Below are 23,374 nucleotides of genomic sequence, written 5' to 3' on the forward strand. Positions count from 1 at the left end.
TCAACACTGGGGCCCCTGTTCACCCATGACTGCGTGGCCATGCACGCCTCCAACTCAATCACCAAGTTTGCAGACGACACAACATTAGTGAGCTTGATTAACAATAACGACGAGACAGCCTACAGGGAGGAGGTGAGGGCACTCGGAGTGTGGTGTCAGGAAAACAACCTCTCACTCAACGTCAACAAAACTAAGGTGATGATCGTGGACTTCAGGAAACAGCAGAGGGAGCACCCCCCTATCCACATCGAAGGGACAGCAGTGGAGAAGGTGGAAAGTTTTAAAGTTCCTCTGTGTACACATCACAGACAAACTGAAATGGTCCACCCACACAGACAGTGTTACCTGTCTGTTCCTATTAAATGTTTGACTCCCAGTACCCATCAGGTTCGGAGAGGTGGGACGCCGGGTGGCACCCCTAGAGGGGGGGGGGGTACTGTCACGCCTGCTCCCGCTCATCCCCTCTGGCACTCGAGGGCGCAGGCACCCCAGCATTGCACACTACTGCCATCAACATTAACACACACCTGCCTTCCCCCACGCGCACCAGCGATTATTGAACTCACCTGGACTCAATCATCTCTGTCATTACCTTCTCTATATTTCTGGTTCCTCTCTCTGTTCCCTGTTTCTGCAATAATGTTCATATGTCCTTGTATACCCGTGTGATGATGCTGTTTCTGTCCTGTTACCTGTCTGTTCCTATTAAAGGTTTGACCCCACGTACCTGCTTCTCATCCCAGGCATCGGTCGTTACACAGTATGGTGAAGAAGGCGCAACAGCGCCTATTCAACCTCAGGAGGCTGAAGAAGTTTGGCATGTCACCCAAAACCTGCCTGGTACGGCAACTGCACCGCCCTCAACTGCAAGGCTCTCCAGAGGGTAGTGCGGTCTGCACAACGCAGCACCCGATGTCACAAGAAGGCCAAATAGATCATCAATGAGCCACCCGAGCCACTGCCTGTTCACACCCCTACCGTCCAGAAGGCGAGGTCAGTAGAGGTGCATCAAAGCTGAGAGACTGAAAAACAGCTTCTATCTCAAGGCCATCAGACTGCTAAACAGCAATCACTAACTCAGAGAGGCTGCTGCCTACATTGAGATCCAATCACTGGCCACTTTAATAAATGGATCACTAGTCACTTTATACAATGCCACTTTAATAATGTTTACATACCTTACATTACTCATATCACATGTATATACTGTATTTTATACCACCTACTGCACCTTGCCAATGCCGCTCGGCCATCGCTCATTCATATACTTACATGTACATATTCTCATTCACCCCTTTAGATTTGTGTGTATTAGGTAGTTGTTGGGGGATTGTTAGATTACTTGTTAGATATTACTGCACTGTCGGAACTAGAAGCACAAGTATTTCGCTACACTCCCATTAACATCTGCTAACCAGGTGTATGTGACAAATAAAATTTGATTTGATTTGAAGTGTGCCCTTCACGGATGAATACCGGTTTCATCTGTACTGTGCAGATGGCAGACGTATGGCGTTGTGTGGGCGAGTGGTTTGCTGATGTCAACGTTGTGAACAATGCCCCATGGTGGTGGTGGGGTTATGCTATGGACAGGCATAAGATACGGACAATGAACACAATTGCATTTGTCGATGGCAATTTGATCGCACAGAGATACCGTGACGAGATCCTGAGGCCTAATGTCGTTCCACTCATCCGCCGCCATCACCTCATGCTTCAGCATGATAATGCATGGCCCCATGTCGCAAGAATCTGTACACAATTCCTGGAAGCTGAAAATGTCTCAGTTCTTCCGTAGCCTGCTTACCCACCAGACATGTCACCCATTGAGCATGTTTGGGATGCTCTGGATCAACGTGTACGACAGCGTGTTCCAGTTCCAGCCAATATCCAGCAACTTCGCACAGCCATTGAAGAGATGTGAGACAATATTCCACAGGCCACAACCAACAGCCTGATCAATTATATGCGAAGGAGACGCATCGCACTGCATGAGGCAAATGGTGGTCACACCAGATACTTACTGGTATTCTGATCAACACCCTTACCTTTTTTAAAGGAATCTGTGAACAACAGATGCATATCTGTATTCCCAGTCATGAAATCCATAGATTAGGGCCTAATAAATTGATTTCAATTGACTGATTTCCTAGTATGAACTGTTATTCAACAATTCTTAGAAATTGTTGCGTGTTGCATTTATATTTTTTTGCAGTGTATATTACATTGTTCAAATGTTTTAGTATGCAACTCTACCCAATAATGCATATCCAAGGTTACTTCAAAGTAATAAAAAAAAATCCTTACCATGCAATTGAGAGTTCAAATGTGTCGTTTGTAAAAGTCGGGTGGCCACTGTCAAAGATGCCAAAGTATCAAAGTAGTTACAATCCATTTTTGGGGGAGAGAAAAAGAGACAGAAAGAAAAGACTGTGTTTTTGTGTGTGTATTTGTGTGTGTTTTTGTGTGTGTGTGTGTGTGTGTCTTGTCACTGTCCCATTATGCCTCAGTATAGAGTGCCATCTCTCACAGCCCTGCTAATAGAAAGATTCAGCACTTTCTGGTCCTGATCGCCTTTGAACAAATGATGCCTGACATTTTTATTCTTTTTATAATGGAATTTCAATCGCCTTCGCTGCAAATCTAGTGGAAAGTTTTGCATATCAAGTAGGAAAAATTAAATGTTGACCACGTTTTAATGTGATTAAGGGTGACAGGGACATTATTTCTGCTAATCACTCACCGCCTTAAAAGACTCCAACGAGACTGGGGAACAAGTCATGTTCGTGCTGCTTTTCCTGTTAGTCTCATTTGAAGGGAGAAAAAAAATACACATTTTAAAGGCAAATATAATATATCAGTATTTTCTTTAAAACCGGACTCCTCCTACCATTTGCATTTCTAAATAATATTTTTTATTTCAAACTCCATTCAATCTAATATATACTGTATTTTTAGGCACATTATGCATTTGCTTGACCAGAAAGAGGAGACATTTTGGTATATGCCTACATGTTATTCAAAACAGCCAAATCCTAAACATTCCATTTTTCGATACCCAAATAGCTTTTCTGTGCGTAGTCTACATGTTATATTTTGCTAGAAGCTGACGATACCTTCATACACACTACTATACGTAATCAGCGCTGCAATAGACGCCTGCAGCAATTACAACAAGTCTACTCAACGGAATAACCTACGGTAAAGCAATGACAACCTACTAAAAACAAAAGAGCTTCCAGCACAGAGTAGGCTTGGATGAACACATCCCACAGGGGGTCTCTCAGTGCCATGTCTATTTGTCTTGTTCTGTGAGAGAATACTGAAGGGGGAATCATTCCTGTGTTTCCGCACGCCTGGGGCTGCCCTGGGCTTTGTCACAGCTTTGATCTCCTTAAAGGACTTGGGAGGGGGAGACAATGGGAGATCCTAAAGTACAGATGCAGCTACCTGAGCCTGTGACCTGGGCCTGTGTCCTGCCCTGCATTCATACGGACCGGCTTCATTATCACTGCTTAGTCAGGTAAGCCTGTAAAAGGTGGGGACAAAGGGACCCAGCATCTGTCTTTCAGATGCAATTGAATCCTGACAGGCCTGAGGAGTAATCCTCTAACAGCCTCTCCCTCTCCATTACTTCATTACTGACCCACCCACAGGTGGACAGACACGCAGCCAAACAAAGCTCCTCAGCACTTGAACCTGGATATCGCGCACGCACGCACACACACCTTAAGGATTCCCCATCTGCCGGCTGTTGCTGGCTTGCATGCAATGCACCAACTCATCAAAATCATAACCCAGAGGCTTTATCCCCCCACACTCTCTGTTTCTCAGTCCCAGCTGAACGCTCCGGAGCACACAGCATCTCGACCAGCTCTCAACCCCCCCACCCTTGGGGGGGGGTGAGAGCTTATGGTGCCATTTGAGGCTGGGAAGTCAGGGGCTCTGTGGGACGCTTTTCATCCTCCCAGTGGTGCGCTCCTGTGAGGACACGAGTGCAAATGCTCTCTGCTCCCCGTGGCCACAGACAGCCCTGAGAGCCAGGCAGCCAGCAGAGCCTCAGCCTCTCTTACTGCTTTACTCACATCACAGCCAATATTGTCAACTTGTTTCCCTCTTCAAAGCAGTCACGGCAGAGGGAAACAGAGCGGCACCGGCACAATGGGAAGAGGCTTAATTAACAGCATCCTCTTTGCATCTCTTCTCACAAGGCACAACAAGGGCATGCTAACAACAGGCGTTTGATTAGAACTTTCTTCGCTAACAACTTTCTCTCTTGAAAGACAATTCCTTGAGAACATACATACACAAAATCAACAGCGAATATGGCTTCGTAGAAATAACACTTCCTTTAAATCTCATCCTTTAAATGACAGAGGTGGCACTACAGTAGAATAGCTACAGCCTAGCTTACTGCAATTTGTACGGGAGTAAAAAAATAAAGAATACGATCAGAAATTCAAACAGTAACCCCCAGGAGTACATACATACTACATCACCTCAAATAATTCTCTATACAGGGCAGCAGGGCTGTCATTCATTGCAAGTGACTGCGAGCAAGAAAACGAGGGGGGAGAAGGTCATCAAAATGTGACAATTGTGACAAGAGCAGGCAAAGTGTAGCGCAGGCAGCAGAATGGGGCACGGTGGATTTCTCCATATCTCCCTCTCTCTTCCTGGATGACAGCTTAATGTGTACCACATGCAATATTTATTCTCATCTCGTGTCAGACTGTCTAGCCGTCCAAGGGAGTACAAAGAATGCCACTTATTAGAATAAAAGCAGAGAGAAGGTAATCAAGGACATATGCAACATCAGCCAATCATGCCCCCCCCCCACTCTTCTTCCCTCCTGTATCCTTTATCCATTCATAACAGTTCAACAATCACTCTGATAACAAGCTTTCAGGAGCTGTATGTGGCAACACTAAATTCATTTATTTATCTCATTAAAGCTGGCAGGCTGCAGGACACTTGCTGTGACATGTGTGTTTTGTTATAGCCCTTATCACAAAGATAATAAACAACACAACCTGCCATCAAAATATATCATTAGCTTGACTTAAAACACATGGAGAATCTTATGTTCTCAATCTCAGAAAGAAGGCTTCCAAGGGCTTCTTTTTTTCTTCCCATCACAGAGCTGCTTCGGGACAGGCAATGTGCTCCTGTATGAATGCTTTGGAAGAGCTTAGCATATTGTGTTCCAACAGAAATGGCCATTTTTATTAAATGAAAAGGACCTTAACTTACCACCTGAATAGGGCTGTGATAATGAATAATATGCTGACAGGTGAGAGAATTCAAACCAAATCCAGTGTTGTCACTGCAGTTGATCTGGTAACAGCGTTGTCACTGCAGTTGATTTAGTAACAGTGTTGTCACTGCAGTTGATTTAGTAACGGTGTTGTCACTGCAGTTGCACTAGTAACACAGTGTTGTCACTGCAGTTGATCTGGTAACATTGTTGTCACTGCAGTTGATTTAGTAACGGTGTTGTCACTGCAGTTGCACTAGTAACACAATGTTGTCACTGCAGTTGATCAAGTAACAGTGTTGTCACTGCAGTTGATCTAGTAACAGTGTTGTCACTGCAGTTGTACCAGTAACACAGTGTTGTCACTGCAGTGGATCTAGTAACAGTGTTGTCAATGCAGTTGATCTTGTAACAAGTGTTGTCACTGCAGTTGATCTGCTAACATTGTTGCCACTGCAGTTGCTCCATTAACACAGTGTTGCCACTGCAGATGATCTAGTAACTGTGTTGCCACTGCAGTGGATCAAGTAACATTGTTGACACTGCAGTTGATCTCGTAACACAGTGTTGTCACTGCAGTGGATCTAGTAACAGTGTTGCCACTGCAGTTGATCTCGTAACACAGTGCTGTCACTGCAGTGGATCTAGTAACAGTGTTGCCACTGCAGTAGATCTAGTAACAGTGTCACTGCAATATATCTAGTAAAAGTGTTTTCACTGCAGTTGATCTTGTAACAAGTGTTGTCACTGCAGTTGATCTAGTAACACAGTGGTGTCACTGCAGTTGATCTGGTAACATTGTCATTGCAGTTGATTTAGTATCAGTGTTGTCACTGCAGTTGATTGATTAACAGTGTTGTCACCGCAGTTGCTCCAGTAACACAGTGTTGTCACTGCAGTTGATTTAGCAACAGTGTTTTCACTGCAGTTAATCTAGTAACTGTGTTGCCATTGCAGTTGATCTAGTAGCACAGTGTTGTCACTGCAGTTGATCTAGTAACATTGTTGTCACTGCAGTTAATCTAGTAACTGTGTTGTCACTGCAGTTGATCTGGTAACATTGTTGTCACTGCAGTTGATTAAGTAACAGTGTTGTCACTGCAGTTGATCTAGTAACAGTGTTGTCACCGCAGTTGATTTAGCAACAGTGTTTTCACTGCAGTTAATCTAGTAACTGTGTTGCCATTGCAGTTGATCTAGTAGCACAGTGTTGTCACTGCAGTTGATCTAGTAACATTGTTGTCACTGCAGTTGATTGATTAACAGTGTTGTCACCGCAGTTGCTCAAGTAACACAGTGTTGTCACTGCAGTTGATCTAGTAACACAGTGTTCTCACTGCAGTTGATCTAGTAACATTGTTGTCACTGCAGTTGATTTAGTAACAGTGTTGTCACTGCAGTTGGTCTAGTAACACAGTGTTGTCACTGCAGTTGATCTTGTAACACAGTGTTATCACTGCAGTTGATCTAGCAACACAGTGTTGTCACTGTAGTTTATCTAGTAACTCTGCTGCCATTGCAGTTAATCTAGTAACACAGGGTTGTCACTGCAGTTGATATAGTAACAGTGTTGCCACTGCAGTTGATCTAGTAACACAGTGTTGCCACTGCAGTTGATCTAGTAACACAGATTTGTCACTGCAGTTGATCTAGTAACACAGTTTTGTCACTGCAGTTGATCTAGTAACACATTGTTATCACTGCAGTTGATCAAGCAACACAATGTTTTAACTGTCGTTGATGTAGTAACACAGTGTTGTCACTGCAATTGATGACAACATTGATGCCTTACGGCGAGGATAGCTGTGCTACAAGCCCAGCTTCAGACGCAATCGTTAGGCAAGGGTAATTTCAGTGTAGGAAAGGATGAAACAGCGCCTGTGTCACCAGTAAGTACAGATAGTAACGTTAGTATAAATCCCCTCGCACGGTCCCCGCAGCCGGACAAGTTTCTCACAGTTTCTGGAGGGAAATGCTGTAGGAATGCTCAACCAGTGTCTCTCATTCAGCCGACAGAAACTTTCAACCGGTTTTCCCCATTAAGCAAATAGTCGGAGTCAGAGGCCGAGCCTTCTCTTGTCTCTACTCCTCCCGTTACGGGGTCTGAGACGCTGAAGCTTCCCACCATTAGCTTTGACAAATTGAAAACTCTAGTCATTGGCGACTCCATTACCCGCAGTATTAGACTTAAAACTAATCATCCAGCAATCACACACTGTTTACCAGGGGGCAGGGCAACCGACGTTAAGGCTAATCTGAAGATGGTGCTGGCTAAAGCTAAAACTGGCGAGTGTAGAGATTATAGAGATATTGTTATCCATGTCGGCACCAACGATGTTAGGATGAAACAGTCAGAGATAATCAAGCGCAACATAGCTTCAGCGTGTAAATCAGCTAGAAAGATGTGTCGGCATCGAGTAATTGTCTCTGGCCTCCTCTCAGTTAGGGGGAGTGATGAGCTCTACAGCAGAGTCTCACAACTCAATTCTGCCCCTCCCAAAAGATAGAATTTGTAGATAATTGGGGCTACGCTAGTGACCATATCCCCCGTGCATCCCGCAAAGGCGGAGGTGTTGCTAACATTTACGACAGCAAATTTCAATTTACAAACCAAAAAAATGACGTTTTCGTCTTTTGAGCTTCTAGTCATGAAATCTATGCAGCCTACTCAATCCCTTTTTATAGCTACTGTTTACAGGCCTCCTGGGCCATATACAACGTTCCTCATTGAGATCCCTGAATCCCTATCAGACCTTGTAGTCATAGCAGATAATATTCTAATATTTGGTGACTTTAATATTCACGTGGAAAAGTCCACAGACCCACTCCAAAAGGCTTTCGGATCCATTTTGTCCATTTTGGTTTTGTCCAACATGTCCCTGGACCTCCTCACTGTCACAGTCATACTCTGGACCTAGTTTTGTCCCATGGAATAAATGTTGTGCATCTTAATGTTTATCCTCATAACCCTGGACTATTGGACCACCATTTTGTTACGTTTGCAATTCCAACAAATAATCTACTCAGACCCCAACCAAGGAACGTCAAAAGTTGTGCTATAAATTCACAGACAACACAAAGATTCCTTGATGTCCTTCCAGACTCCCTCTATCTACTCATGGACGTCAGAGGACAAAAATCAGTGAACCACCTAACTGAGGAACTCAATTTAACCTTGCGCAATACCCTAGATGCAGTTGCACCCCTAAAAACTAAAAACATTTCTCATAAGAAACTAGCTCCCTGGTATACAGAAAATATACAAGCTCTGAAGCAAGGTTCCAGCAAATTGGAACAGAAATGGTGCCACACCAAACTGAAAGTCTTCCGACTAGTTTGGAAAGACAGTACCGTGCAGTATCGAAGAGCCTTTACTGCTGCTCGATCATCCTATTTTTCCAACTTAATTGAGGAAAATAAGAACAATCCGAAATTCCTTTTTGATACTGTGGCAAAGCTAACTAAAAAGCAGCATTCCCCAAGAGAGGATGGCTTTCACTTCAGCAGTAATAAATTCATGAACTTCTTTAAGGAAAGATCATGATCATTCGAAAGCAAATTACAGACTCCTCTTTAAATCTGCGTATTCCCTCAAAGCTCAGTTATCCTGAGTCTGCACAACTCTGCCAGGACCTAGGATCAAGAGAGACAGTCAAGTGTTTTAGTACTATATCTCTTGACATAATGATGAAAATAATCAAGGCCTCTAAACCTTCAAGCTGCATACTGGACCCTATTCCAACTAAACTACTCAGAGAGCTGCTTACTGTGCGTGGCCCTCCTATGTTGAACATAATAAACGGCTCTCTATCCACCGGATGCGTACCAAACTCATTAAAAGTGGCAGTAATAAAGCCTCTTTTGAAAAAGCCAAACCTGGACCCAGAAAATATAAAAAACTAATCAGCCTAAATCGAATCTTCCATTCCTCTCAAACTTTTTAGAAAAGGCTGTTGCGCAGCAACTCACTGCCAACCTGAAGACAAACAATGTATACGAAATGCTTCAGTCTGGTTTTAGACCCCATCATAGCACTGAGACTGCACTTGTGAAGGTGGTAAATTACCTTTTAATGGCATCAGACCGAGGCTCTGCATCTGTCCTTGTGCTCCTAGACCTTAGTGCTGCTTTTGATACCATCGATCACCACATTCTTTTTGAGAGATTGGAAACACAAATTGATCTACATGGACAAGTTCTGACCTGGTTTAGATCTTATCTGTCGGAAAGATATCAGTTTGTCTCTGTGAATGGTTTGTTCTCTGACAAATCAACTGTAAATTTCGGTGTTCCTCAAGGTTCCGTTTTAGGACCACTATTGTTTTCACTATATATTTTACCTCTTGGGGATGTCATTCGAAAACATAATGTTAACTTTCACTGCTATGCGGATGACACACAGCTGTGCATTTCAATTAAACATGGTGAAGCCCCAAAATTGCTCTCGCTGGAAGCCTGTGTTTCAGATATAAGGAAGTGGATGGCTGCAAACTTTCTACTTTTAAACTTGGACAAAACAGAGATGCTTGATCTAGGTCCCAAGAAACAAAGAGATCCTCTGTTGAATCGGACAATTAATCTTAATTGTTGTACAGACGTCTCAAATAAAACTGTGAAGGACCTCGGCGTTACTCTGGACCATGATCTCTCTTTTGACGAACATATCAAAACTGTTTCAAGGACAGCTTTTTTCCATCTATGTAACATTGCAAAAATCAGAAACTTTCTGTCCAAAAACGATGCAGAAAAATTAATCCATGCTTTTGTTACTTCTAGGTTAGACTACTACAATGCTCTACTTTCCGGCTACCCGGATAAAGCACAAAATAATCTTCAGTTGGTGCTAAATACAGCTGCTAGAATCCTGACTAGAACCCAAAAAATTGATCATATTATTCCAGTGCTAGCTTCCCTACACTGGCTTCCTGTCAAGGCAGGGGCTGATTTCAAGGTTTTACTGCTAACCTACAAAGCATTACATGGGCTTGCTCCTACCTATCTCTCTGATTTGGTCCTGCCGTACATACCTACACGTACGCTACGTTCACAAGACGCAGGCCTCCTAATTGACCCTAGAATTTCTAAGCAAACAGTTGGAGGCAGGGCTTTCTCCTATAGAGCTAAATTTTTATGGAATGGTCTGCCTACCAATGTGAAAGACTCAAACTCGGTCTCAACCTTCAAGTCTTCACTGAAGACTCATCTCTTCAGTGGATCATATGATTGAGTGTAGTCTGGCCCAGGAGTGTGAAGGTGAACGGAAAGGCTCTGGAGCAACGAACCGCCCTTGCTGTCTCTGCCTGGCCGGTTCCCCTCTTTCCACTGGGATTCTCTGCCTCTAACCCTATTACAGCGGCTGAGTCACTGGCTTACTGATGCTCTTTCATGCCGTCCCTAGGAGGGGTGCGTCACTTGAGTGGGTTGAGTCACTGATGTGATCTTCCTGTCTGGGTTGGCGCCCCCCCCTTTGGGTTGTGCAGTGGCGGAAATCTTTGTGGGCTATACTCGGCCTTGTCTCACCTCTAGTGGTGTGGGGGCTGTGCTTTGGCAAAGTGGGTGGGGTTATATCCTTCCTGTTTGGCCCTGTCCGGGGGTATCATCAGATGGGGCCACAGTGTCTCCTGACCCCTCCTGTCTTAGCCTCCAGTATTTATGCTGCAGCAGTTTATGTGTCGGGGGGCTAGGGTCAGTTTGTTATATCTGGAGTACTTCTTCTGTCCTATCCGGTGTCCTGTGTGAATTTAAGTATGCTCTCTTTCTTTCTCTCTCTCTGGGGACCTGAGCCCTAGGACCATGCCTCAGGACTACCTGGCATGATGACTCCTTGCTGTCCCCAGGTGGCCGTGCTGCTGCTTCAGTTTCAACTGTTCGGCCTGTGATTATTATTATTTGACCATGCTGGTCATTTATGAACATTTGAACATCTTGGCCATGTTCTGTTATAATCTCCACCCGGCACAGCCAGAAGAGGACTGGCCACCCCACATAGCCTGGTTCCTCTCTAGGTTTCTTCCTAGGTTTTGGCCTTTCTAGGGAGTTTTTCTAGCCACCATGCTTCTACACCTGCATTGCTTGCTGTTTGGGGTTTTAGGCTGAGTTTCTGTACAGCACTTTGAGATATCAGCTGATGTACGAAGGGCTATATAAATAAATTTGATTTGATTTGATGTAGTAACACAGTGTTGTCACTGCAGTTGATCTAGTAACAAGTGTTGTCACTGCAGTTGATGTAGCAACACATTGCTGTCACTGTAGTTTATCTAGTAACTGTGTTGCCACTGCAGTTAGTCTAGTAACACAGTGTTGTCACTGCAGTTGATCTAGTAACAGTGTTGTCACTGCAGTTGATTTAGTAACAGTGCTGTCACTGCAGTTGATCTAGTAACACAGTTTTTCACTGCATTGATCTAGTAACAAGTGTTGTCACTGTAGTTTATCTAGTAACAGACTGTTGTCGCTGCAGTTGATGTAGTAACATAGTGTTGTCACTGCAGTTGATCTAGTAACACAGCGTTGTCACTGCAAATATAACACAAAAAGTATGACAAAAAGTAGCAATGGATCAATCATTATGTGCCCTTTGAGAGGGACACGAGCAAGAGGTAAGAAAGCTGTAATCAGCTAAATGGGACCTCTGGTCAAGATCTAACCTGAACTGATCTCTCTGGTCAAGTACATACACAGTTGGCATTGTCCCCATCTTTATCACACAAGAGGGACGTTTTGAGGAACTAGTTGCTGTCTTGTGTGGTCAACGGGGAACAAACGTGTGTCTGCCAGGACGGAAGTCTGTGACACTCACCGTCAGGATCTCATTAGTGATAACAACAACAGAACAGAGCTGTCTCTGTCTGCATGTCTGCCTCACCAAACCCCACTAGACCCCATCAGACCCCACCAGACCACAACAAAGACAGCCAGGCTACCCAATGTCTTGTACTTGTCCAACATGGTGAACAACAGTGTGACACAGTGTGTGACGTGTTCAAATCAAATTGTATTCGTCACGTACACAGTTTCTAGCAGGTACAAAAAGTACAGCTAAATGCTTGTGTTGCAGTACAATAATCAATAATAAAAGACAATATGACATAGCGCCACATGTGGCTGGAAATGGGGAGGACCGGCCCATAGAAATGGCTGGAACGGAATGAATGGAACAGTATCAAAAACATCAAACACACGGCTTCCAGGTGTTTGATACCATTCCATTCACTTCGTTCTAGGCATTATTATGAGCCGTCCTCCCCTCAGGAGCCTCCTGTGCCTAGTGAGGGGAGCACAAAGTCTTGTCTTGGTCGTGCATTCGAATGAATAGTATATAATAGGAGAGCAGCGTTGACTGTATGTGTGTGTATGTGTGTGTATGGGAGTGCTTGTGTGTGTTTATTTATGGGTGGTTGTGTGTGTGTTTGTGTGTAAGGGTTGGATGTTTGGAGATTGCAAATAGTCTCTAAAGTTCAGATGGTCTCTAAGGTGCAAATAGTATCTAAAGTGCAGGGCTGTACAGGGAGACATCTAGCGTGAGCTGTTCAGCAGTCTGATGGCCTGAGTTGAGGGCGGTGCCGTTTCCGCACCAGGCGGTGATGCGGCCATTCAAGATGCTCTCGATGGTGCAGCTCTCGAACTTCTTGAGGATCTGAGGGTCCGTGACAAATTTCTTCAGTTGCCAGAGGTTGAAGAGGCGCTGTTGTTGGTGTGATTGGTTCGTGTCAGGTCCTGTGATGTGCAAGCCGAGGAATTTTAGGCTTTTTCACCCTCTCCACTCTGCAGCCCCATCGATGTCAATATGGGCGTGATCCCCCCCCCCCCTTCCTGTAGTACAAGATCAGCTCCTTGGTTTTGCTGACGTTGAAGGAGAAACAGACCAGGGACGGTCAAAAACAAAGCCAAGTGAACTGATCCTGCAGGATTTTATGAGACACCATCTGGTTATGTTTTACTCCTCTCATAGCCTCTCCAGTCGTTCACACTCATTACAAAGCCTAACTGAAGGCTTCCATTAGGAGTTAGTGTGGGCAGCAGGGAACGTCTTTCCTACCATGGGAAAGTGTTTTCAGGATCCCACAGTATACAAGGGGAGAGAGAAGAGGGGAGAGGGGAGAGAAGTAGACGGCTGTACACAGAATGAAAGGGGACCCACTGATCATATATCTTCCACATCGCTTTGAAAGGCAAACCGTGGCCTAGACAGCAGTTCCTAAAAATTTGGATGGAGCCAGTGGTGTTGCACTTACTAACTTTCAATTCTGTTTATGGGAATTATGGTTTGGAGTAGCAGAAGTGGGCTGCTGCCACCGCTTTCATGTGACGATTCTGAAAAGATCACAACGATACTTTCCCTCAGTCAGTTTGTCCAGTGTGCCTCAAAATTGAATGGGGACCAAGACATGCTCGCTTGGCAGTTCACTAACAAATCATCTGACATTAAAGAAAATATACAGTAATCATTTCTCTGCAACAAAATAAAACTACAAATAAAGTAAATCCTGAAATCTTAATGAATAGAAGACCTCAACAAAACATGGATGACCAGGTTGTACAAATCGAGGAACAAATTAAGCACATCCTCTCAGACAGTGAGATCTTAAAACTAAACGTGCCTTAGAACCACCCGCCCTGCTGAGACTCCCTGCAGGGGTACCTTTACTTTAATTGTCAAAGCACCACCTACAGGCCAGCTGGGGTAGTTCACTGAGCAAACATACCTGCTGGTTTCCTTTCCAAACCAGGAGAGAAATGCACAGACACTCAGTAAGAACAAAGTGACATGTCTGGAGACACAGGACATATGCAGACAGATAGCAATACATATACGACCATTCCCCAGACAGACACGTGCCAGACAGGCACACATGCGCACGCACGCACGCGCACACGCACACGCACACGCACACACACACACACACACACACACACACACACACACACACACACACACACACACACACACACCTCTTGTATGTAAAAGCCCCCTCTGAGGAGCCTCAGTGCCTGGCCATTCCTCTCCCCACTCACGGTACTCTCAGAGAGGTCACCCTTTCCAGTTTTTTGAAAGGTCGAAACACCTACTTAAGAGGTCCAATTTACTTTAAAGTACACCCTTCAGCAAAACAGGCTGTCTCTCTAAATGGGACATCAGTTGTTTTTCTTGCTAAGGACATTGGATTAAATATCTAATAATATCAACTCTAAAGAAAATATTAAAGACCAGGAACTTTTAAATGACCAGCTTGTGCTTTGACAAGTGAAAACACACAAACAGCTGACAAACTACCACATTATCAACCAAGAAGTAATGACCCTCTCTAACACACAAACAGCAGACAAACCACCACATTATCATTGGAGGAGTAATGACCCTCTCTAACACACAAACTATGTGGTACAGACAAAAGAGTTCCGGGCAGCCTATTGACGCCGAAGAAAGAGGAGAAAGCCTCTCGGTAGACTCTTGTAGATGCCATTTCCTATCACGCAATGCCTCTCAGTCATAAACACATGACAAATGCGGCCTTAATCATTTTTTACGAGCGGGGATGTGCAGGAGGCAGCGCATGGCTGGAGGGGAGAGGGGAGCGGCGCGAGCAGCAGGCAGCCCCCGCTCCACAGAGGAGAGGGCCGCGTGGTAAAGGCTCCCCTGGAACATCACTCAGCTAGCCGGCCTTTGATCTCCACACCGCAATTACGCCAACATCCAAATGAGCATGGAGTCGCCTCGGCAACAGACTTCAAACGTGCACATGTACACATTCTCATACACACGCACTGCACTGTATGGAATTATACCCACGTGTGCCCTCCCTTTACAGTAGATGATATACCGTCTCCAGCAGAGAACCTGAGGATGAAAGGAGCCTCTCGTCCCTCTGTGATCCCACCATTAATGATGGCTTCATGCTATAGCTAATACTGTTTATTCTTGTTAAAATGGGGTCAGCTTGGTATGTAGTGGTTACACAACCCCGCACTCCAAATAGGGTAATTGTGGTCGAGCAAATTGACATTTTTTTTCCCTCCCTGGACATCAGTATAGTCTGGTAGGGTTGTTTCCCTACGTTATAGAACATGGAACGATTCTCTGATGTAAACACACACAATTACAACAGCAGGCCTGGGTCTGTCACTCACAAGGCCTTCTGCGTTCGCCTCGCTGCCTGACCATTGTGATCAAACAATGACGTTCAAATGGAAAGTGTGCCGTTAAAAAGTATGCTTGTGGCAAAATTATGGAAACATACAACCAACTGAAGAGAGCCTGAAAGTGAATATGTGATTGACAAACATTGAAAATACTGTACTATGTACATGAATACAGTGCTATACGTTTTCCAAATGGCTTCAGTGTCCTGAACAAAAAAAAACTCAACACTGGTCTATTTGCCCTATGCTGTGTTCCTCTTTCTTGTCTGCTCACATTAAAAGCTGCGATTGCAATTTGTCTTGCTGTTTGCTTTGAATAGTCCTTAACCGTATAATCATCTCAACTGTTCTGGGGAAAAACACAGGAGTCTGGCGACAGCCAAATGGCAGTCTGGCGTCTCTACAGCAGACTGCCTGCTATTAGGGTTGAGAGCAGCATTTAGTGTACATTTAAGGGCAGCCGAATCTACCTGTAATCATCTCCATACAGGTGTAGGCTCCACTCTGGACAAGGGAAGTGACTCATCACTTGTCAAACATAAACACTTTGATGTCTGCATTGTTTCACGCTCAGCCCTCAGGACACCGCCGCACTACCGCTTGCCCATTTGAAAACTCCCGAGATTTATTGCCTTTCTCACAGTAAAAAAAAAACAAAACACAGGTAACATGAAATACTTCCTGCCCATGAGTGGTGTTCCGCACGTCATGAATCATCTGATTTATGCATTTCTGACGCAACGTTCCCTCCTCCCGCTGTCAGACAGACAGACCTTCTTTCGTGTCAGGAACATTTGACCCAACAGTCATCAGGTAAACAACTTCCCTCCTAATCGAACGCAGCTGCCAAGCAAAACAGAGAAAAACAAACGCAGAGGCAAACTGTTTGACACCAAATCCTAGAGGGCAATTGAAAAAGTGTGATACCAATCCACAAGTTACTGGTTATCGACAGTATGTGGCTGTAACGTAGATAAGACAAGTATCCCTTTCACCTGTAATGGATGTTGTCCACTTTGTTATCCCTGCTCTCTATGTCGCCAGACCACAACTCCACTCTCCCAAAGGTGGTCATGTGGAAAAGTCTTCTCTTATCATCCCTCTGGCTGCACTAGCACTCTGCCACAGCCCACAGCTATACAGGTTGGCCCATGTAACTCAGGTGAATGAACGGGACATCGAGCCACTGTTTACCAGACCTAAACAAATACATTTGGAGACACTCTGACACCATTTCATGTAGAATGAGGTCGCACCTTAGAGTTTATGGGACAGTGATAAGTCAGGCCGGGCTTAAGATGACAAGTCAAATAGTACTATACCCCTGATCACATAAACAACCTTCTGACCTGTTCATTAGGAAGGAAATACATTACAGTAGGTGATATTAGCCGCACACATTTTGGGATTGCAGATGTCTCACTTGAATCCCATGTAAAATAAGTTTTTGGACATAGAGAGTCAACCCAGTAAGACATTTTTCGATGAAGAGCAAACATCTGTAAACAGTGAACTTGTCAGACAAAACCAACCATTTTGAGAAAAACAATTGTAGACATCACACTATTTAAAAGAGAACCCTGCTTTTGATTTATTGGCTCTCTTCATACGACGTTAATTACTTTTTGGGTTTCGAGTCTATGAATGTTTATTTTCTGTTGTTGTTGTCATTTGAAGCCTTTCCCCTCTTTGATATCACATGGAAAAGAGCATTTTCTGATAGAAAATGAAAACCATATGGTTTTAGAGTAGTTAATGGAGTGCAGAGTTTGGGGGCTGCTTTGGTTTTGCAGGGCTAGCTGTGACTGGAGTGTCAGAGGGGGCTGAGTGCCACCGCCCAAACATGTCCTGTCACAGAGTCACTATCTTATTGAGTGGGAGCCAGTAGAGCAGCGTGGGTACTGCAGTAGTAGACAAGCTTACTCCACAGTGACTGAGGGAGGACTTTAGCATGTGGAGAACGAGGAACCTTTCACCACAGGATTATTATGAGTACTGTACAGTAGGCCTCTAACTTTACTAGTAATCAGTGGTGTATTGGAGTGGAAATGGACGTAATGGCCGTTTACAGACCTTTTTTATTTTGGTCATCCACCTTTTGTGGGGGAAAAATGCGTTGAAAGTATAGGAAGCGTTATTTTACTCAATGCGATCGGTGATCAGTGTTAACGCACCTATTTTTGTATCATTGCATCACAGCTCATAACTATCCATCTCCAGTTACCTGTCAGTTCGTTAGTGAATATTGGAATGTTGGAAATTAACAATGGAAGTTTTGGTATAAAATAAACAGAAAATATGAACTATCATTTCATGGTTCTGGATGAGAGAGAGATGTAAGGAAGTCAACATTTAATAAGTAAAGACACATTCGTAAAAGGGGAAGGTCCATGGTCGTCCATGGTGTAGGTAAATACACATTTGTAAAAGGGGAATGGTTGTCAAGTCAGTGGGGTTCCACCCTATTTCTGAGCACTTACTTACCATTTGTTCTTTCTTCTGAAGTAGTCTTTCTCTGAGAGGTTAATGAGCTAAATCATTGGCTTGGGATGTCAAAAACAAGTATTTGTTCAACACTTCGATCTGAGAGAGAGAGAGAGAGAGAGAGGGGAAGAGAGAGAGGGGGAGAGAGAGAGAGTGACACAGAGACAGAGAGAGAGAGAGAGAGAGAGAGAGAGAGAGAGAGGGGGAGAGGGAGAGAGAGGGGGAGAGAGAGAGAGAGAGAGAGAGAGAGAGAGAGAGATAACTGAGGACCCAAACTTTCCAAAGTAGCCTTTGAGGAGGACGCAGAGTAAAAAAGTGAAGCCAAATCAAATTAGAATCTGGTCTGGACTCTGCAGGGAGCATCTATAAAGCGTTTAGATCAATATCAGGCCGGACAAAGCAACACAGAAATACCCCCCAAAAAGACAGCATGCACATTAAGGGATTTGCATATTAAAGCGTTTTGCTCAAAAGCAGAAGTCTGACATGAAAAGACGAGCCTGATAAATGGCATTAATACATTTGAGTGTGACATCAAAGCCTCACCTCTTTCTCAGTCCAATCGTGACAGTAGCGAACACGTTTCTTTTCATCCGCTACCCAGTTCTTGATTTGGAGCGTTACGTCCTGTTCGGGATTCAAAGAGAATGAACGAGGAGCCATTAAAGGAGATGAGCAATAATGTAAACCCAGCAGGGTACAGGGTAATTATTTCCTAAATGCACGGTATCCTGATGCCCAAATGAACAATGCCTGCTCATATTGAAACAGGGAGGCTTTGACATGGGTGGCACGCACAAGGCCCCCCCCCCCCCTTCCCCCCCTAGTCTCACTATGTTTTAACCTGCTTGTCACACCTATTCAATACACTTGTATTCAATGAAGACCATTCCAATAATAAAAGTACGAGGAGGGGGGGAAAAAAGAGAGAGAGAAAAGGTCAAGCAAGTTCGTTAGAGATATGCGTATGATGTCCACTCCCCTTGGCTCTCTGCAGTGAGCAGTCACATTGAGTTTGCACTAGTCAGGTACTAATTACACACTGTTCCTACTGGAGAAAATATCAGGCTTTTCCAGCAATGTTTGCCACATTCATTACTGAAGCAGTAGTGGGTTGAGACCACAGGCAAGACTGGGCCATGACAGGATCTGCGAGTGGGAATGGGTGGGAACATGGGAGGGAGGCAGTTATAAAATTTGTAATAAAGAAATTGAGCCTATTATTGTTGATCTGGCCCCACAGAAATTAGCGGAACACATTCTTTTTTGTTCCCGTCTTAACTTAACCTCCCCCTTCATATAAAAACTCCTCCACCTCCTGCAACCCTCCCCCTACCTCCTCTTTCCTCCCCAAACCCTAGCAGCACTTCACAATCACACTCCCCTTTGAAAGAACAGAGGAAAAGCGCCTGTCAGAGCCTCAATTACACAATGGCAGAAAAAGCTCCGCACACTGAACCCCAGCCAGCTGCATTCACTCTCTGCACATCTCTCTCCGCAGGAATTCTAAAGGCCTTTTAGTCAGGCAGCCAGAGTGCGGCCAGCAGGAGAGAGAGCAGGAAGAGCGCCGCACAGTCCGCCCGCGCCAGCCCAAGCCTTCACAGAGAGATTAATCATGTGTGAAATGGAAACAGCAAACGGCCAGTGACACAGGCTGAACCCGCTCCAGGTTTCCCTCATCAGCTCTGGGCCTCCGTACAGCGCTCCTCTAACAGGCAGGTGTTAATAAAAGGCAAATAGGTCCCACAGGGGTCAAACACATACGCCTGCCACCAGGAAACACTGCTGGGGGTCTTAGCTGCTGACTATTATTGTTTGTTAAGGGCGGGGAATTCTGGGATTCAGCTGGAAGAAAGAAAACAGTGAAACATTCTCCTTGTTCAATGTACATTGTGAATCTCAAATGGATTTAAGTGACCATAACAAAACTATTGTAATATGAGTTTGAATAGCTTGTTATGTTGCGACATAATGCCTATAGTGTTTTACTATATAAAGACATATTTTCTCGTGGGCCCACAATCAGTCAGTTGAATTCGTGCTGAATAAATACACGCAATTGGCCAAGTATTCTCTGATAAAGGCTGATGACGTGGTTGTAATCACTTTTGAACTACCACAAGTTATCGTGTCTATTTTGTAACAAGAATAATCAGCTCCAGCTACAAAACACCCCATGTTTGTCTGAGTGCTATCAATATCCAATGCATCTTGCTAGCTATAGAATATTGAGTAACATAATATATATATATATATTTGTTGTTGTTGAGAAATGTGTATGATATGTCACACTACAGAAATGTAAAAAAAGATCTGTATTTAAATATGTGTTCATTCAGAATTCAGGAGTATTTTGGAAAGAGAAGGACTGATTGAGGAGCTCTGGTTAAACATGCGGCAGCTACCAAAATTAGTGCTTAATTCCAACTTCTCGATAATGACTCAGTGAGTGCCAAATCTCAGGATGTAATTACTGTTTAAGTTCATATAGTTACATGCTATTTACCTGGTTATTTTATGGTACTCCTGGCACTATAAAAGGACGTGATGCTAAACCATTCATTTATTTACATTAGTACCCATTTCCTGCAATCAAATGACCAAATCGCATTCTATTGGCCTCATGCGTAGAATATTTAATGTTTTGTAATTAATAAACAGTCTTATAAACATTACAAATATTTCAGTCTTCTGTGATGTATGTAAAATGTAATATTGGGATGCAACTATGTCTGACATGGTAGAGACGTCTTCTTGTGTTTAAGCCCATAACCATGTGTGTGAAGTGTATACTTTTGTTTAAAGTAGATTTGTTTGAGACGACCAAGAATCACTCTGTGTGATGCTGACTTAGCCCACCGCAGTAAATTAAGGAGTGTCGTGGTATATAGTGGCAGAGGGTACTGCCTACATACCGAACCCTAAACCTGGACATAAATACAAGAATGAAGGATAATCTCAGTAACACGCCTTTTCTCCCCCCCCCAAAATCAAACTCAGTTTGAATGTGTCAAATACCAAATTCGGACTGTAAGAAATGCATTATATCCCCTGTAAAGCTCGCCAGAGCCGTTGATAAGGTCCGCTCTCTCACTTCTGAAGGCACCGTACATAGATTCTGCTTGGGAAGGCACACACAACCTTTGACAAGTAATGCAGATCCTTTTTATTCATTGCCTAAAATTGCCAGCAATTACGTGCGTCAGCGGCCACCTGCCTGGCCTGAATGTCTTGCCCGTCTGCCGGGCTGCTGAGGGGGATTACTCTGAGGGGGACCGACCGGCCAGGGCCTCTGCGGCAGGTGAAATGGCCCCGCTCGTTAGTGTAATGAGCGGTCAGACCCTCATGTGCCGGGGTTCTGAAATTGGGCACGCCGCTCCCTCTGAAAGACCAGATTACCTCGCTTACTCACCCATTCTGCAAAGGGGTTCATGCTCACTCTGCCCTGCAAACTGAGAGTACATGACACAGGCAGCATCACTGCCTGAATCCTGCGTCACTAGCGGTGGAGGGACAGAGCAGAGCACGCAATCAAAACAGAAACGGAACTGCAGCAGTAAATACTGCCGAGCTTCCTTTTAAGTCGATATGATATACAGTGTATTTGGATGCCCTCTAATCTTACAGTCTATTCGGTTTCTCACTGCGGAAAACCGAAGAATGTTCTGTCAAAGCACATTCCAAACATTTATTGTATTCATATCTAGATGTGGGATTGTGGGTCACCCATTGTATGGCCTCACCCAATTTCCAGAGACTGCTGTGGGTGCGAGAGCGCAGAGCGAGAGCTGTGCTGTGATTTGAGTACTACTTCAGATGAAAAGAGACTTGTGAAAACCCTTTCATTAGCCCAGCACTGTGACCCAGGGTTAGCAGCTGAATACGTAAATCTCTATTAATGATTTCTACAGCAGAATACCCCTGACCCCCGATCACTTTCAATCTCAGAAAAAGAAAGAAAAACGTGGCAGAGGGAGACCCAATGGGAAGGAACAGAAAAATACATTTTTCCCATTGGCAGTGTGTGGGAGGGTTATTATTTGTGTTGATGCGTGCTGTGCGGGGGATGCAGTGGACATGCTGAGACACTGACTCACATATTCAGGTTTGAGTTTCTTGTCGCTTCCCCTCGCGGCCACCTTTTCCAGCTTCTCCATAATGGGCCCGATCATCTCCTCATCCTTCAGCCTCAGCTCCTCGTGGATGATCTCAATGTCCCTCACTGGGTCCACGTTCCCCTCCACGTGGACAATGTCCTCATCTGCAAACGCACCTTTAGAGTACAGAAACAGTATAACATCACTATAACACACTCCCACACACATAATTACTTAAACCTTTGCTGTAGCTACAGAGATTCACACGCACGCACGCACGCACACACACACACACACACACACACACACACACACACACACACACACACACACACACACACACACACACACACACACACACACACACACACACACACACACACACACACACACACACACACACACACACACACACACACACACACACACACCATATAGATCAATACCAGTCAAAAGTTTGGACACACCTACTCATTCAAGGGTTTTTCTTTATTTGTACTATTTTCTACATTGTAGAGTAATACTGAAGACATCAAAACTATGAAATAACACATGTGAAATCACATAGTAACCAAAAAGGTGTTAAACAAATTAAAATATATTTTATATTTGAGATTCTTCAAAGCAGCCACCCTTTGCCTTCAGGACAGCTTTGCACACTCTTGGCATTCTCTCAACCAGCTTCACCTTGAATGCTTTTCCAACAGTCTTGAAGGAGTTCCCACATATGCTGAGCACTTTTTGGCTGCTTTTCCTTCACTCTGTGGTCCAACTCATCCCAAACCATCTCAATTGGGTTGTGGTCGGGAGATTGTGGAGGCAAGGTCATCTGATGCAGCACCCCATCACTCTCCTTCTTGGTCAAATAGCCCTTACACAGCCTGGAGGTGTGTTGGGTCATTGTCCTATTGAAAAACAAATCATAGTCCCACTAAGCGCAAACCTGATGGGATGGCGTATCGCTGCAGAATGCTGTGGTAGCCATGCTGGTTAAGTGTGCCTTGAATTCTAAATAAATCACTGACAGTGTCACCAGCAAAGCACACCAACACCATCAAACCTCCTCCTACATGCTTCACGGTGGGAACCACACATGCAGAGATCATCCATTCACCTACTCTACTCTAATGTCCATTGCTCGCGTTTCTTGGCCCAAGCAAGTCTTTTCTTATTATCGGTGTCCTTTAGTAGTGGTTTCTTTGCAGCAATTTGACCATGAAGGCCTGATTCACTCTCATGACTCATTGCTGTCCCCAGTCCCCCTGGTCGTGCTGATGCTCCAGTTTCAACTCTTCTGCCTGCGGCTATGGAACCCTGACCTGTTCACTGAACGTGCTACCTTGTCCCCGGACCTGCTGTTTTCGACTCTCTCTCTCTCTACCGCACCTGCTGT

At 44.4% G+C, this 23,374-nt stretch overlaps 1 pseudogene; it reads right to left on the reverse strand.

Annotated features, from left to right (window-relative positions):
- LOC135547231 (obg-like ATPase 1) overlaps positions 1-22,459 on the reverse strand; it is a 40,037-nt pseudogene extending 17,578 nt beyond the window's left edge.
- Between the last annotated feature and the right edge of the window lie 915 nt (positions 22,460-23,374).

This window comes from Oncorhynchus masou, chromosome 10, assembly GCF_036934945.1.
Source record: "Oncorhynchus masou masou isolate Uvic2021 chromosome 10, UVic_Omas_1.1, whole genome shotgun sequence".
Taxonomy (NCBI): domain Eukaryota; kingdom Metazoa; phylum Chordata; class Actinopteri; order Salmoniformes; family Salmonidae; genus Oncorhynchus; species Oncorhynchus masou.